This window comes from Dunckerocampus dactyliophorus, chromosome 6, assembly GCF_027744805.1.
Source record: "Dunckerocampus dactyliophorus isolate RoL2022-P2 chromosome 6, RoL_Ddac_1.1, whole genome shotgun sequence".
Lineage (NCBI taxonomy): Eukaryota > Metazoa > Chordata > Actinopteri > Syngnathiformes > Syngnathidae > Dunckerocampus > Dunckerocampus dactyliophorus.
In genome coordinates, this window is record NC_072824.1 from 640,598 (window position 1) to 649,973 (window position 9,376).

Below are 9,376 nucleotides of genomic sequence, written 5' to 3' on the forward strand. Positions count from 1 at the left end.
AGAAGCGCAGTTTGACCAGTGTCGTCTTTAAAAGGAAAGTTTTCAGAGAGCTTTCCGGCTTACGGCCATACTATCCTGAGAACGCCCGATCTCGTCCGATCTCGGAAGCTAAGCAGGGGCGGACCTGGTTAGTACTTGGATGGGAGACCGCCTGGGAATACCAGGTGCTGTAAGCTTTTTAGGCTCTTGGCTTTCAGCAGAGGGCGCTGTTTCCCACTTCTTGGAAAACGCCATCACTTTGAATGGAGGAAGAGTATTTATTTTGCCCTCATGTGAGGAACATCCATCTACAGTGTTTTTCTATCTGCTGTGAAGTTCAAACAGGCTTATAGGCTGGCTGTGGCTGCGACCGGTGGCACAAAACAGCCAGAAAAACCATACGAGCAGCAAAGTGTGCACACACATCCGAGACCGTTTGCAGAAGCGCAGTTTGACCAGTGTCGTCTTTAAAAGGAAAGTTTTCAGAGCGCTTTCCGGCTTACGGCCATACTACCCTGAGAACGCCCGATCTCGTCCGATCTCGGAAGCTAAGCAGGGGCGGGCCTGGTTAGTACTTGGATGGGAGACCGCCTGGGAATACCAGATGCTGTAAGCTTTTTAGGCTCTTGGCTTTCAGCAGAGGGCGCTGTTTCCCACTTCTTGGAAAACGCCATCACTTTGAATGGAGGAAGAGTATTTATTTTGCCCTCATGTGAGGAACATCCATCTACAGTATTTGTCTCTCTGCTGTGAAGTTCAAACAGGCTTATAGGCTGGCTGTGGCTGCGACCGGTGGCACAAAACAGCCAGAAAAACCATACGAGCAGCAAAGTGTGCACACACATCCGAGACCGTTTGCAGAAGCGCAGTTTGACCAGTGTCGTCTTTAAAAGGAAAGTTTTCAGAGAGCTTTCCGGCTTACGGCCATACTATCCTGAGAACGCCCGATCTCGTCCGATCTCGGAAGCTAAGCAGGGGCGGACCTGGTTAGTACTTGGATGGGAGACCGCCTGGGAATACCAGGTGCTGTAAGCTTTTTAGGCTCTTGGCTTTCAGCAGAGGGCGCTGTTTCCCACTTCTTGGAAAACGCCATCACTTTGAATGGAGGAAAAGTATTTATTTTGCCCTCATGTGAGGAACATCCATCTACAGTATTTGTCTCTCTGCTGTGAAGTTCAAACAGGCTTATAGGCTGGCTGTGGCTGCGACCGGTGGCACAAAACAGCCAGAAAAACCATACGAGCAGCAAAGTGTGCACACACATCCGAGACCGTTTGCAGAAGCGCAGTTTGACCAGTGTCGTCTTTAAAAGGAAAGTTTTCAGAGAGCTGTCCGGCTTACGGCCATACTACCCTGAGAACGCCCGATCTCGTCCGATCTCGGAAGCTAAGCAGGGGCGGGCCTGGTTAGTACTTGGATGGGAGACCGCCTGGGAATACCAGGTGCTGTAAGCTTTTTAGGCTCTTGGCTTTCAGCAGAGGGCGCTGTTTCCCACTTCTTGGAAAACGCCATCACTTTGAATGGAGGAAGAGTATTTATTTTGCCCTCATGTGAGGAACATCCATCTACAGTGTTTTTCTATCTGCTGTGAAGTTCAAACAGGCTTATAGGCTGGCTGTGGCTGCGACCGGTGGCACAAAACAGCCAGAAAAACCATACAAGCAGCAAAGTGTGCACACACATCCGAGACCGTTTGCAGAAGCGCAATTTGACCAGTGTCGTCTTTAAAAGGAAAGTTTTCAGAGAGCTTTCCGGCTTACGGCCATACTACCCTGAGAACGCCCGATCTCGTCCGATCTCGGAAGCTAAGCAGGGGCGGGCCTGGTTAGTACTTGGATGGGAGACCGCCTGGGAATACCAGGTGCTGTAAGCTTTTTAGGCTCTTGGCTTTCAGCAGAGGGCGCTGTTTCCCACTTCTTGGAAAACGCCATCACTTTGAATGGAGGAAGAGTATTTATTTTGCCCTCATGTGAGGAACATCCATCTACAGTGTTTTTCTATCTGCTGTGAAGTTCAAACAGGCTTATAGGCTGGCTGTGGCTGCGACCGGTGGCACAAAACAGCCAGAAAAACCATACGAGCAGCAAAGTGTGCACACACATCCGAGACCGTTTGCAGAAGCGCAGTTTGACCAGTGTCGTCTTTAAAAGGAAAGTTTTCAGAGAGCTTTCCGGCTTACGGCCATACTACCCTGAGAATGCCCGATCTCGTCCGATCTCGGAAGCTAAGCAGGGGCGGGCCTGGTTAGTACTTGGATGGGAGACCGCCTGGGAATACCAGGTGCTGTAAGCTTTTTAGGCTCTTGGCGTTCAGCAGAGGGCGCTGTTTCCCACTTCTTGGAAAACGCCATCACTTTGAATGGAGGAAGAGTATTTATTTTGCCCTCATGTGAGGAACATCCATCTATTTGTCTCTCTGCTGTGAAGTTCAAACAGGCCTATAGGCTGGCTGTGGCTGCGACCGGTGGCACAAAACAGCCAGAAAAACCATACGAGCAGCAAAGTGTGCACACACATCCGAGACCGTTTGCAGAAGCGCAGTTTGACCAGTGTCGTCTTTAAAAGGAAAGTTTTCAGAGAGCTGTCCGGCTTACGGCCATACTACCCTGAGAACGCCCGATCTCGTCCGATCTCGGAAGCTAAGCAGGGGCGGGCCTGGTTAGTACTTGGATGGGAGACCGCCTGGGAATACCAGGTGCTGTAAGCTTTTTAGGCTCTTGGCTTTCAGCAGAGGGCGCTGTTTCCCACTTCTTGGAAAACGCCATCACTTTGAATGGAGGAAGAGTATTTATTTTGCCCTCATGTGAGGAACATCCATCTACAGTGTTTTTCTATCTGCTGTGAAGTTCAAACAGGCTTATAGGCTGGCTGTGGCTGCGACCGGTGGCACAAAACAGCCAGAAAAACCATACAAGCAGCAAAGTGTGCACACACATCCGAGACCGTTTGCAGAAGCGCAATTTGACCAGTGTCGTCTTTAAAAGGAAAGTTTTCAGAGAGCTTTCCGGCTTACGGCCATACTACCCTGAGAACGCCCGATCTCGTCCGATCTCGGAAGCTAAGCAGGGGCGGGCCTGGTTAGTACTTGGATGGGAGACCGCCTGGGAATACCAGGTGCTGTAAGCTTTTTAGGCTCTTGGCTTTCAGCAGAGGGCGCTGTTTCCCACTTCTTGGAAAACGCCATCACTTTGAATGGAGGAAGAGTATTTATTTTGCCCTCATGTGAGGAACATCCATCTACAGTGTTTTTCTATCTGCTGTGAAGTTCAAACAGGCTTATAGGCTGGCTGTGGCTGCGACCGGTGGCACAAAACAGCCAGAAAAACCATACGAGCAGCAAAGTGTGCACACACATCCGAGACCGTTTGCAGAAGCGCAGTTTGACCAGTGTCGTCTTTAAAAGGAAAGTTTTCAGAGAGCTTTCCGGCTTACGGCCATACTACCCTGAGAATGCCCGATCTCGTCCGATCTCGGAAGCTAAGCAGGGGCGGGCCTGGTTAGTACTTGGATGGGAGACCGCCTGGGAATACCAGGTGCTGTAAGCTTTTTAGGCTCTTGGCGTTCAGCAGAGGGCGCTGTTTCCCACTTCTTGGAAAACGCCATCACTTTGAATGGAGGAAGAGTATTTATTTTGCCCTCATGTGAGGAACATCCATCTATTTGTCTCTCTGCTGTGAAGTTCAAACAGGCCTATAGGCTGGCTGTGGCTGCGACCGGTGGCACAAAACAGCCAGAAAAACCATACGAGCAGCAAAGTGTGCACACACATCCGAGACCGTTTGCAGAAGCGCAGTTTGACCAGTGTCGTCTTTAAAAGGAAAGTTTTCAGAGAGCTTTCCGGCTTACGGCCATACTATCCTGAGAACGCCCGATCTCGTCCGATCTCGGAAGCTAAGCAGGGGCGGGCCTGGTTAGTACTTGGATGGGAGACCGCCTGGGAATACCAGGTGCTGTAAGCTTTTTAGGCTCTTGGCTTTCAGCAGAGGGCGCTGTTTCCCACTTCTTGGAAAACGCCATCACTTTGAATGGAGGAAGAGTATTTATTTTGCCCTCATGTGAGGAACATCCATCTACAGTGTTTTTCTATCTGCTGTGAAGTTCAAACAGGCTTATAGGCTGGCTGTGGCTGCGACCGGTGGCACAAAACAGCCAGAAAAACCATACGAGCAGCAAAGTGTGCACACACATCCGAGACCGTTTGCAGAAGCGCAGTTTGACCAGTGTCGTCTTTAAAAGGAAAGTTTTCAGAGCGCTTTCCGGCTTACGGCCATACTACCCTGAGAACGCCCGATCTCGTCCGATCTCGGAAGCTAAGCAGGGGCGGGCCTGGTTAGTACTTGGATGGGAGACCGCCTGGGAATACCAGGTGCTGTAAGCTTTTTAGGCTCTTGGCTTTCAGCAGAGGGCGCTGTTTCCCACTTCTTGGAAAACGCCATCACTTTGAATGGAGGAAGAGTATTTATTTTGCCCTCATGTGAGGAACATCCATCTACAGTGTTTTTCTATCTGCTGTGAAGTTCAAACAGGCTTATAGGCTGGCTGTGGCTGCGACCGGTGGCACAAAACAGCCAGAAAAACCATACGAGCAGCAAAGTGTGCACACACATCCGAGACCGTTTGCAGAAGCGCAGTTTGACCAGTGTCGTCTTTAAAAGGAAAGTTTTCAGAGAGCTTTCCGGCTTACGGCCATACTATCCTGAGAACGCCCGATCTCGTCCGATCTCGGAAGCTAAGCAGGGGCGGACCTGGTTAGTACTTGGATGGGAGACCGCCTGGGAATACCAGGTGCTGTAAGCTTTTTAGGCTCTTGGCTTTCAGCAGAGGGCGCTGTTTCCCACTTCTTGGAAAACGCCATCACTTTGAATGGAGGAAGAGTATTTATTTTGCCCTCATGTGAGGAACATCCATCTACAGTATTTGTCTCTCTGCTGTGAAGTTCAAACAGGCTTATAGGCTGGCTGTGGCTGCGACCGGTGGCACAAAACAGCCAGAAAAACCATACGAGCAGCAAAGTGTGCACACACATCCGAGACCGTTTGCAGAAGCGCAGTTTGACCAGTGTCGTCTTTAAAAGGAAAGTTTTCAGAGAGCTTTCCGGCTTACGGCCATACTATCCTGAGAACGCCCGATCTCGTCCGATCTCGGAAGCTAAGCAGGGGCGGACCAGGTTAGTACTTGGATGGGAGACCGCCTGGGAATACCAGGTGCTGTAAGCTTTTTAGGCTCTTGGCTTTCAGCAGAGGGCGCTGTTTCCCACTTCTTGGAAAACGCCATCACTTTGAATGGAGGAAGAGTATTTATTTTGCCCTCATGTGAGGAACATCCATCTATTTGTCTCTCTGCTGTGAAGTTCAAACAGGCCTATAGGCTGGCTGTGGCTGCGACCGGTGGCACAAAACAGCCAGAAAAACCATACAAGCAGCAAAGTGTGCACACACATCCGAGACCGTTTGCAGAAGCGCAATTTGACCAGTGTCGTCTTTAAAAGGAAAGTTTTCAGAGAGCTTTCCGGCTTACGGCCATACTACCCTGAGAACGCCCGATCTCGTCCGATCTCGGAAGCTAAGCAGGGGCGGGCCTGGTTAGTACTTGGATGGGAGACCGCCTGGGAATACCAGGTGCTGTAAGCTTTTTAGGCTCTTGGCTTTCAGCAGAGGGCGCTGTTTCCCACTTCTTGGAAAACGCCATCACTTTGAATGGAGGAAGAGTATTTATTTTGCCCTCATGTGAGGAACATCCATCTCCAGTATTTGTCTCTCTGCTGTGAAGTTCAAACAGGCTTATAGGCTGGCTGTGGCTGCGACCGGTGGCACAAAACAGCCAGAAAAACCATACGAGCAGCAAAGTGTGCACACACATCCGAGACCGTTTGCAGAAGCGCAGTTTGACCAGTGTCGTCTTTAAAAGGAAAGTTTTCAGAGAGCTTTCCGGCTTACGGCCATACTATCCTGAGAACGCCCGATCTCGTCCGATCTCGGAAGCTAAGCAGGGGCGGACCTGGTTAGTACTTGGATGGGAGACCGCCTGGGAATACCAGGTGCTGTAAGCTTTTTAGGCTCTTGGCTTTCAGCAGAGGGCGCTGTTTCCCACTTCTTGGAAAACGCCATCACTTTGAATGGAGGAAGAGTATTTATTTTGCCCTCATGTGAGGAACATCCATCTACAGTATTTGTCTCTCTGCTGTGAAGTTCAAACAGGCTTATAGGCTGGCTGTGGCTGCGACCGGTGGCACAAAACAGCCAGAAAAACCATACGAGCAGCAAAGTGTGCACACACATCCGAGACCGTTTGCAGAAGCGCAGTTTGACCAGTGTCGTCTTTAAAAGGAAAGTTTTCAGAGAGCTTTCCGGCTTACGGCCATACTATCCTGAGAACGCCCGATCTCGTCCGATCTCGGAAGCTAAGCAGGGGCGGACCAGGTTAGTACTTGGATGGGAGACCGCCTGGGAATACCAGGTGCTGTAAGCTTTTTAGGCTCTTGGCTTTCAGCAGAGGGCGCTGTTTCCCACTTCTTGGAAAACGCCATCACTTTGAATGGAGGAAGAGTATTTATTTTGCCCTCATGTGAGGAACATCCATCTATTTGTCTCTCTGCTGTGAAGTTCAAACAGGCCTATAGGCTGGCTGTGGCTGCGACCGGTGGCACAAAACAGCCAGAAAAACCATACAAGCAGCAAAGTGTGCACACACATCCGAGACCGTTTGCAGAAGCGCAATTTGACCAGTGTCGTCTTTAAAAGGAAAGTTTTCAGAGAGCTTTCCGGCTTACGGCCATACTACCCTGAGAACGCCCGATCTCGTCCGATCTCGGAAGCTAAGCAGGGGCGGGCCTGGTTAGTACTTGGATGGGAGACCGCCTGGGAATACCAGGTGCTGTAAGCTTTTTAGGCTCTTGGCTTTCAGCAGAGGGCGCTGTTTCCCACTTCTTGGAAAACGCCATCACTTTGAATGGAGGAAGAGTATTTATTTTGCCCTCATGTGAGGAACATCCATCTACAGTGTTTTTCTATCTGCTGTGAAGTTCAAACAGGCTTATAGGCTGGCTGTGGCTGCGACCGGTGGCACAAAACAGCCAGAAAAACCATACGAGCAGCAAAGTGTGCACACACATCCGAGACCGTTTGCAGAAGCGCAGTTTGACCAGTGTCGTCTTTAAAAGGAAAGTTTTCAGAGAGCTGTCCGGCTTACGGCCATACTACCCTGAGAACGCCCGATCTCGTCCGATCTCGGAAGCTAAGCAGGGGCGGGCCTGGTTAGTACTTGGATGGGAGACCGCCTGGGAATACCAGGTGCTGTAAGCTTTTTAGGCTCTTGGCTTTCAGCAGAGGGCGCTGTTTCCCACTTCTTGGAAAACGCCATCACTTTGAATGGAGGAAGAGTATTTATCTTGCCCTCATGTGAGGAACATCCATCTACAGTGTTTTTCTATCTGCTGTGAAGTTCAAACAGGCTTATAGGCTGGCTGTGGCTGCGACCGGTGGCACAAAACAGCCAGAAAAACCATACGAGCAGCAAAGTGTGCACACACATCCGAGACCGTTTGCAGAAGCGCAGTTTGACCAGTGTCGTCTTTAAAAGGAAAGTTTTCAGAGAGCTTTCCGGCTTACGGCCATACTACCCTGAGAATGCCCGATCTCGTCCGATCTCGGAAGCTAAGCAGGGGCGGGCCTGGTTAGTACTTGGATGGGAGACCGCCTGGGAATACCAGGTGCTGTAAGCTTTTTAGGCTCTTGGCTTTCAGCAGAGGGCGCTGTTTCCCACTTCTTGGAAAACGCCATCACTTTGAATGGAGGAAGAGTATTTATTTTGCCCTCATGTGAGGAACATCCATCTATTTGTCTCTCTGCTGTGAAGTTCAAACAGGCCTATAGGCTGGCTGTGGCTGCGACCGGTGGCACAAAACAGCCAGAAAAACCATACGAGCAGCAAAGTGTGCACACACATCCGAGACCGTTTGCAGAAGCGCAGTTTGACCAGTGTCGTCTTTAAAAGGAAAGTTTTCAGAGAGCTTTCCGGCTTACGGCCATACTATCCTGAGAACGCCCGATCTCGTCCGATCTCGGAAGCTAAGCAGGGGCGGACCTGGTTAGTACTTGGATGGGAGACCGCCTGGGAATACCAGGTGCTGTAAGCTTTTTAGGCTCTTGGCTTTCAGCAGAGGGCGCTGTTTCCCACTTCTTGGAAAACGCCATCACTTTGAATGGAGGAAGAGTATTTATTTTGCCCTCATGTGAGGAACATCCATCTACAGTGTTTTTCTATCTGCTGTGAAGTTCAAACAGGCTTATAGGCTGGCTGTGGCTGCGACCGGTGGCACAAAACAGCCAGAAAAACCATACGAGCAGCAAAGTGTGCACACACATCCGAGACCGTTTGCAGAAGCGCAGTTTGACCAGTGTCGTCTTTAAAAGGAAAGTTTTCAGAGCGCTTTCCGGCTTACGGCCATACTACCCTGAGAACGCCCGATCTCGTCCGATCTCGGAAGCTAAGCAGGGGCGGGCCTGGTTAGTACTTGGATGGGAGACCGCCTGGGAATACCAGATGCTGTAAGCTTTTTAGGCTCTTGGCTTTCAGCAGAGGGCGCTGTTTCCCACTTCTTGGAAAACGCCATCACTTTGAATGGAGGAAGAGTATTTATTTTGCCCTCATGTGAGGAACATCCATCTACAGTATTTGTCTCTCTGCTGTGAAGTTCAAACAGGCTTATAGGCTGGCTGTGGCTGCGACCGGTGGCACAAAACAGCCAGAAAAACCATACGAGCAGCAAAGTGTGCACACACATCCGAGACCGTTTGCAGAAGCGCAGTTTGACCAGTGTCGTCTTTAAAAGGAAAGTTTTCAGAGAGCTTTCCGGCTTACGGCCATACTATCCTGAGAACGCCCGATCTCGTCCGATCTCGGAAGCTAAGCAGGGGCGGACCTGGTTAGTACTTGGATGGGAGACCGCCTGGGAATACCAGGTGCTGTAAGCTTTTTAGGCTCTTGGCTTTCAGCAGAGGGCGCTGTTTCCCACTTCTTGGAAAACGCCATCACTTTGAATGGAGGAAAAGTATTTATTTTGCCCTCATGTGAGGAACATCCATCTACAGTATTTGTCTCTCTGCTGTGAAGTTCAAACAGGCTTATAGGCTGGCTGTGGCTGCGACCGGTGGCACAAAACAGCCAGAAAAACCATACGAGCAGCAAAGTGTGCACACACATCCGAGACCGTTTGCAGAAGCGCAGTTTGACCAGTGTCGTCTTTAAAAGGAAAGTTTTCAGAGAGCTGTCCGGCTTACGGCCATACTACCCTGAGAACGCCCGATCTCGTCCGATCTCGGAAGCTAAGCAGGGGCGGGCCTGGTTAGTACTTGGATGGGAGACCGCCTGGGAATACCAGGTGCTGTAAGCTTTTTAGG

At 50.4% G+C, this 9,376-nt stretch overlaps 23 non-coding genes across 23 annotated transcripts; all 23 read left to right on the forward strand.

Moving 5' to 3' along the window:
• The first annotated feature begins 57 nt into the window (after window positions 1–57).
• Window positions 58–176, forward strand: LOC129183781 (5S ribosomal RNA). Its single transcript, XR_008571192.1, has one exon. It is a non-coding gene; the product is annotated as a 5S ribosomal RNA (ribosomal RNA).
• A 300-nt stretch (window positions 177–476) lies between these two features.
• On the forward strand, window positions 477–595 carry LOC129183878 (5S ribosomal RNA). The gene has a single exon (XR_008571285.1). It is a non-coding gene; the product is annotated as a 5S ribosomal RNA (ribosomal RNA).
• Window positions 596–895: 300 nt separating this feature from the next.
• LOC129183782 (5S ribosomal RNA) lies at window positions 896–1,014 on the forward strand. Its single transcript, XR_008571193.1, has one exon. It is a non-coding gene; the product is annotated as a 5S ribosomal RNA (ribosomal RNA).
• Window positions 1,015–1,314: 300 nt separating this feature from the next.
• Window positions 1,315–1,433, forward strand: LOC129184220 (5S ribosomal RNA). Its single transcript, XR_008571608.1, has one exon. It is a non-coding gene; the product is annotated as a 5S ribosomal RNA (ribosomal RNA).
• A 300-nt stretch (window positions 1,434–1,733) lies between these two features.
• On the forward strand, window positions 1,734–1,852 carry LOC129184221 (5S ribosomal RNA). Its single transcript, XR_008571609.1, has one exon. It is a non-coding gene; the product is annotated as a 5S ribosomal RNA (ribosomal RNA).
• A 300-nt stretch (window positions 1,853–2,152) lies between these two features.
• LOC129183390 (5S ribosomal RNA) lies at window positions 2,153–2,271 on the forward strand. The gene has a single exon (XR_008570809.1). It is a non-coding gene; the product is annotated as a 5S ribosomal RNA (ribosomal RNA).
• Window positions 2,272–2,566: 295 nt separating this feature from the next.
• Window positions 2,567–2,685, forward strand: LOC129184222 (5S ribosomal RNA). Its single transcript, XR_008571610.1, has one exon. It is a non-coding gene; the product is annotated as a 5S ribosomal RNA (ribosomal RNA).
• A 300-nt stretch (window positions 2,686–2,985) lies between these two features.
• LOC129184223 (5S ribosomal RNA) lies at window positions 2,986–3,104 on the forward strand. The gene has a single exon (XR_008571611.1). It is a non-coding gene; the product is annotated as a 5S ribosomal RNA (ribosomal RNA).
• A 300-nt stretch (window positions 3,105–3,404) lies between these two features.
• On the forward strand, window positions 3,405–3,523 carry LOC129183391 (5S ribosomal RNA). The gene has a single exon (XR_008570810.1). It is a non-coding gene; the product is annotated as a 5S ribosomal RNA (ribosomal RNA).
• Window positions 3,524–3,818: 295 nt separating this feature from the next.
• Window positions 3,819–3,937, forward strand: LOC129183451 (5S ribosomal RNA). Its single transcript, XR_008570869.1, has one exon. It is a non-coding gene; the product is annotated as a 5S ribosomal RNA (ribosomal RNA).
• Window positions 3,938–4,237: 300 nt separating this feature from the next.
• Window positions 4,238–4,356, forward strand: LOC129184225 (5S ribosomal RNA). Its single transcript, XR_008571612.1, has one exon. It is a non-coding gene; the product is annotated as a 5S ribosomal RNA (ribosomal RNA).
• A 300-nt stretch (window positions 4,357–4,656) lies between these two features.
• Window positions 4,657–4,775, forward strand: LOC129183783 (5S ribosomal RNA). Its single transcript, XR_008571194.1, has one exon. It is a non-coding gene; the product is annotated as a 5S ribosomal RNA (ribosomal RNA).
• A 300-nt stretch (window positions 4,776–5,075) lies between these two features.
• Window positions 5,076–5,194, forward strand: LOC129183628 (5S ribosomal RNA). The gene has a single exon (XR_008571042.1). It is a non-coding gene; the product is annotated as a 5S ribosomal RNA (ribosomal RNA).
• Window positions 5,195–5,489: 295 nt separating this feature from the next.
• Window positions 5,490–5,608, forward strand: LOC129184226 (5S ribosomal RNA). Its single transcript, XR_008571613.1, has one exon. It is a non-coding gene; the product is annotated as a 5S ribosomal RNA (ribosomal RNA).
• A 300-nt stretch (window positions 5,609–5,908) lies between these two features.
• On the forward strand, window positions 5,909–6,027 carry LOC129183784 (5S ribosomal RNA). Its single transcript, XR_008571195.1, has one exon. It is a non-coding gene; the product is annotated as a 5S ribosomal RNA (ribosomal RNA).
• Window positions 6,028–6,327: 300 nt separating this feature from the next.
• Window positions 6,328–6,446, forward strand: LOC129183629 (5S ribosomal RNA). Its single transcript, XR_008571043.1, has one exon. It is a non-coding gene; the product is annotated as a 5S ribosomal RNA (ribosomal RNA).
• Window positions 6,447–6,741: 295 nt separating this feature from the next.
• On the forward strand, window positions 6,742–6,860 carry LOC129184227 (5S ribosomal RNA). Its single transcript, XR_008571614.1, has one exon. It is a non-coding gene; the product is annotated as a 5S ribosomal RNA (ribosomal RNA).
• Window positions 6,861–7,160: 300 nt separating this feature from the next.
• On the forward strand, window positions 7,161–7,279 carry LOC129184228 (5S ribosomal RNA). The gene has a single exon (XR_008571615.1). It is a non-coding gene; the product is annotated as a 5S ribosomal RNA (ribosomal RNA).
• A 300-nt stretch (window positions 7,280–7,579) lies between these two features.
• On the forward strand, window positions 7,580–7,698 carry LOC129183392 (5S ribosomal RNA). The gene has a single exon (XR_008570811.1). It is a non-coding gene; the product is annotated as a 5S ribosomal RNA (ribosomal RNA).
• A 295-nt stretch (window positions 7,699–7,993) lies between these two features.
• On the forward strand, window positions 7,994–8,112 carry LOC129183786 (5S ribosomal RNA). The gene has a single exon (XR_008571197.1). It is a non-coding gene; the product is annotated as a 5S ribosomal RNA (ribosomal RNA).
• A 300-nt stretch (window positions 8,113–8,412) lies between these two features.
• On the forward strand, window positions 8,413–8,531 carry LOC129183879 (5S ribosomal RNA). Its single transcript, XR_008571286.1, has one exon. It is a non-coding gene; the product is annotated as a 5S ribosomal RNA (ribosomal RNA).
• A 300-nt stretch (window positions 8,532–8,831) lies between these two features.
• LOC129183787 (5S ribosomal RNA) lies at window positions 8,832–8,950 on the forward strand. Its single transcript, XR_008571198.1, has one exon. It is a non-coding gene; the product is annotated as a 5S ribosomal RNA (ribosomal RNA).
• A 300-nt stretch (window positions 8,951–9,250) lies between these two features.
• LOC129184229 (5S ribosomal RNA) lies at window positions 9,251–9,369 on the forward strand. The gene has a single exon (XR_008571616.1). It is a non-coding gene; the product is annotated as a 5S ribosomal RNA (ribosomal RNA).
• The last annotated feature ends 7 nt before the right edge of the window (window positions 9,370–9,376 follow it).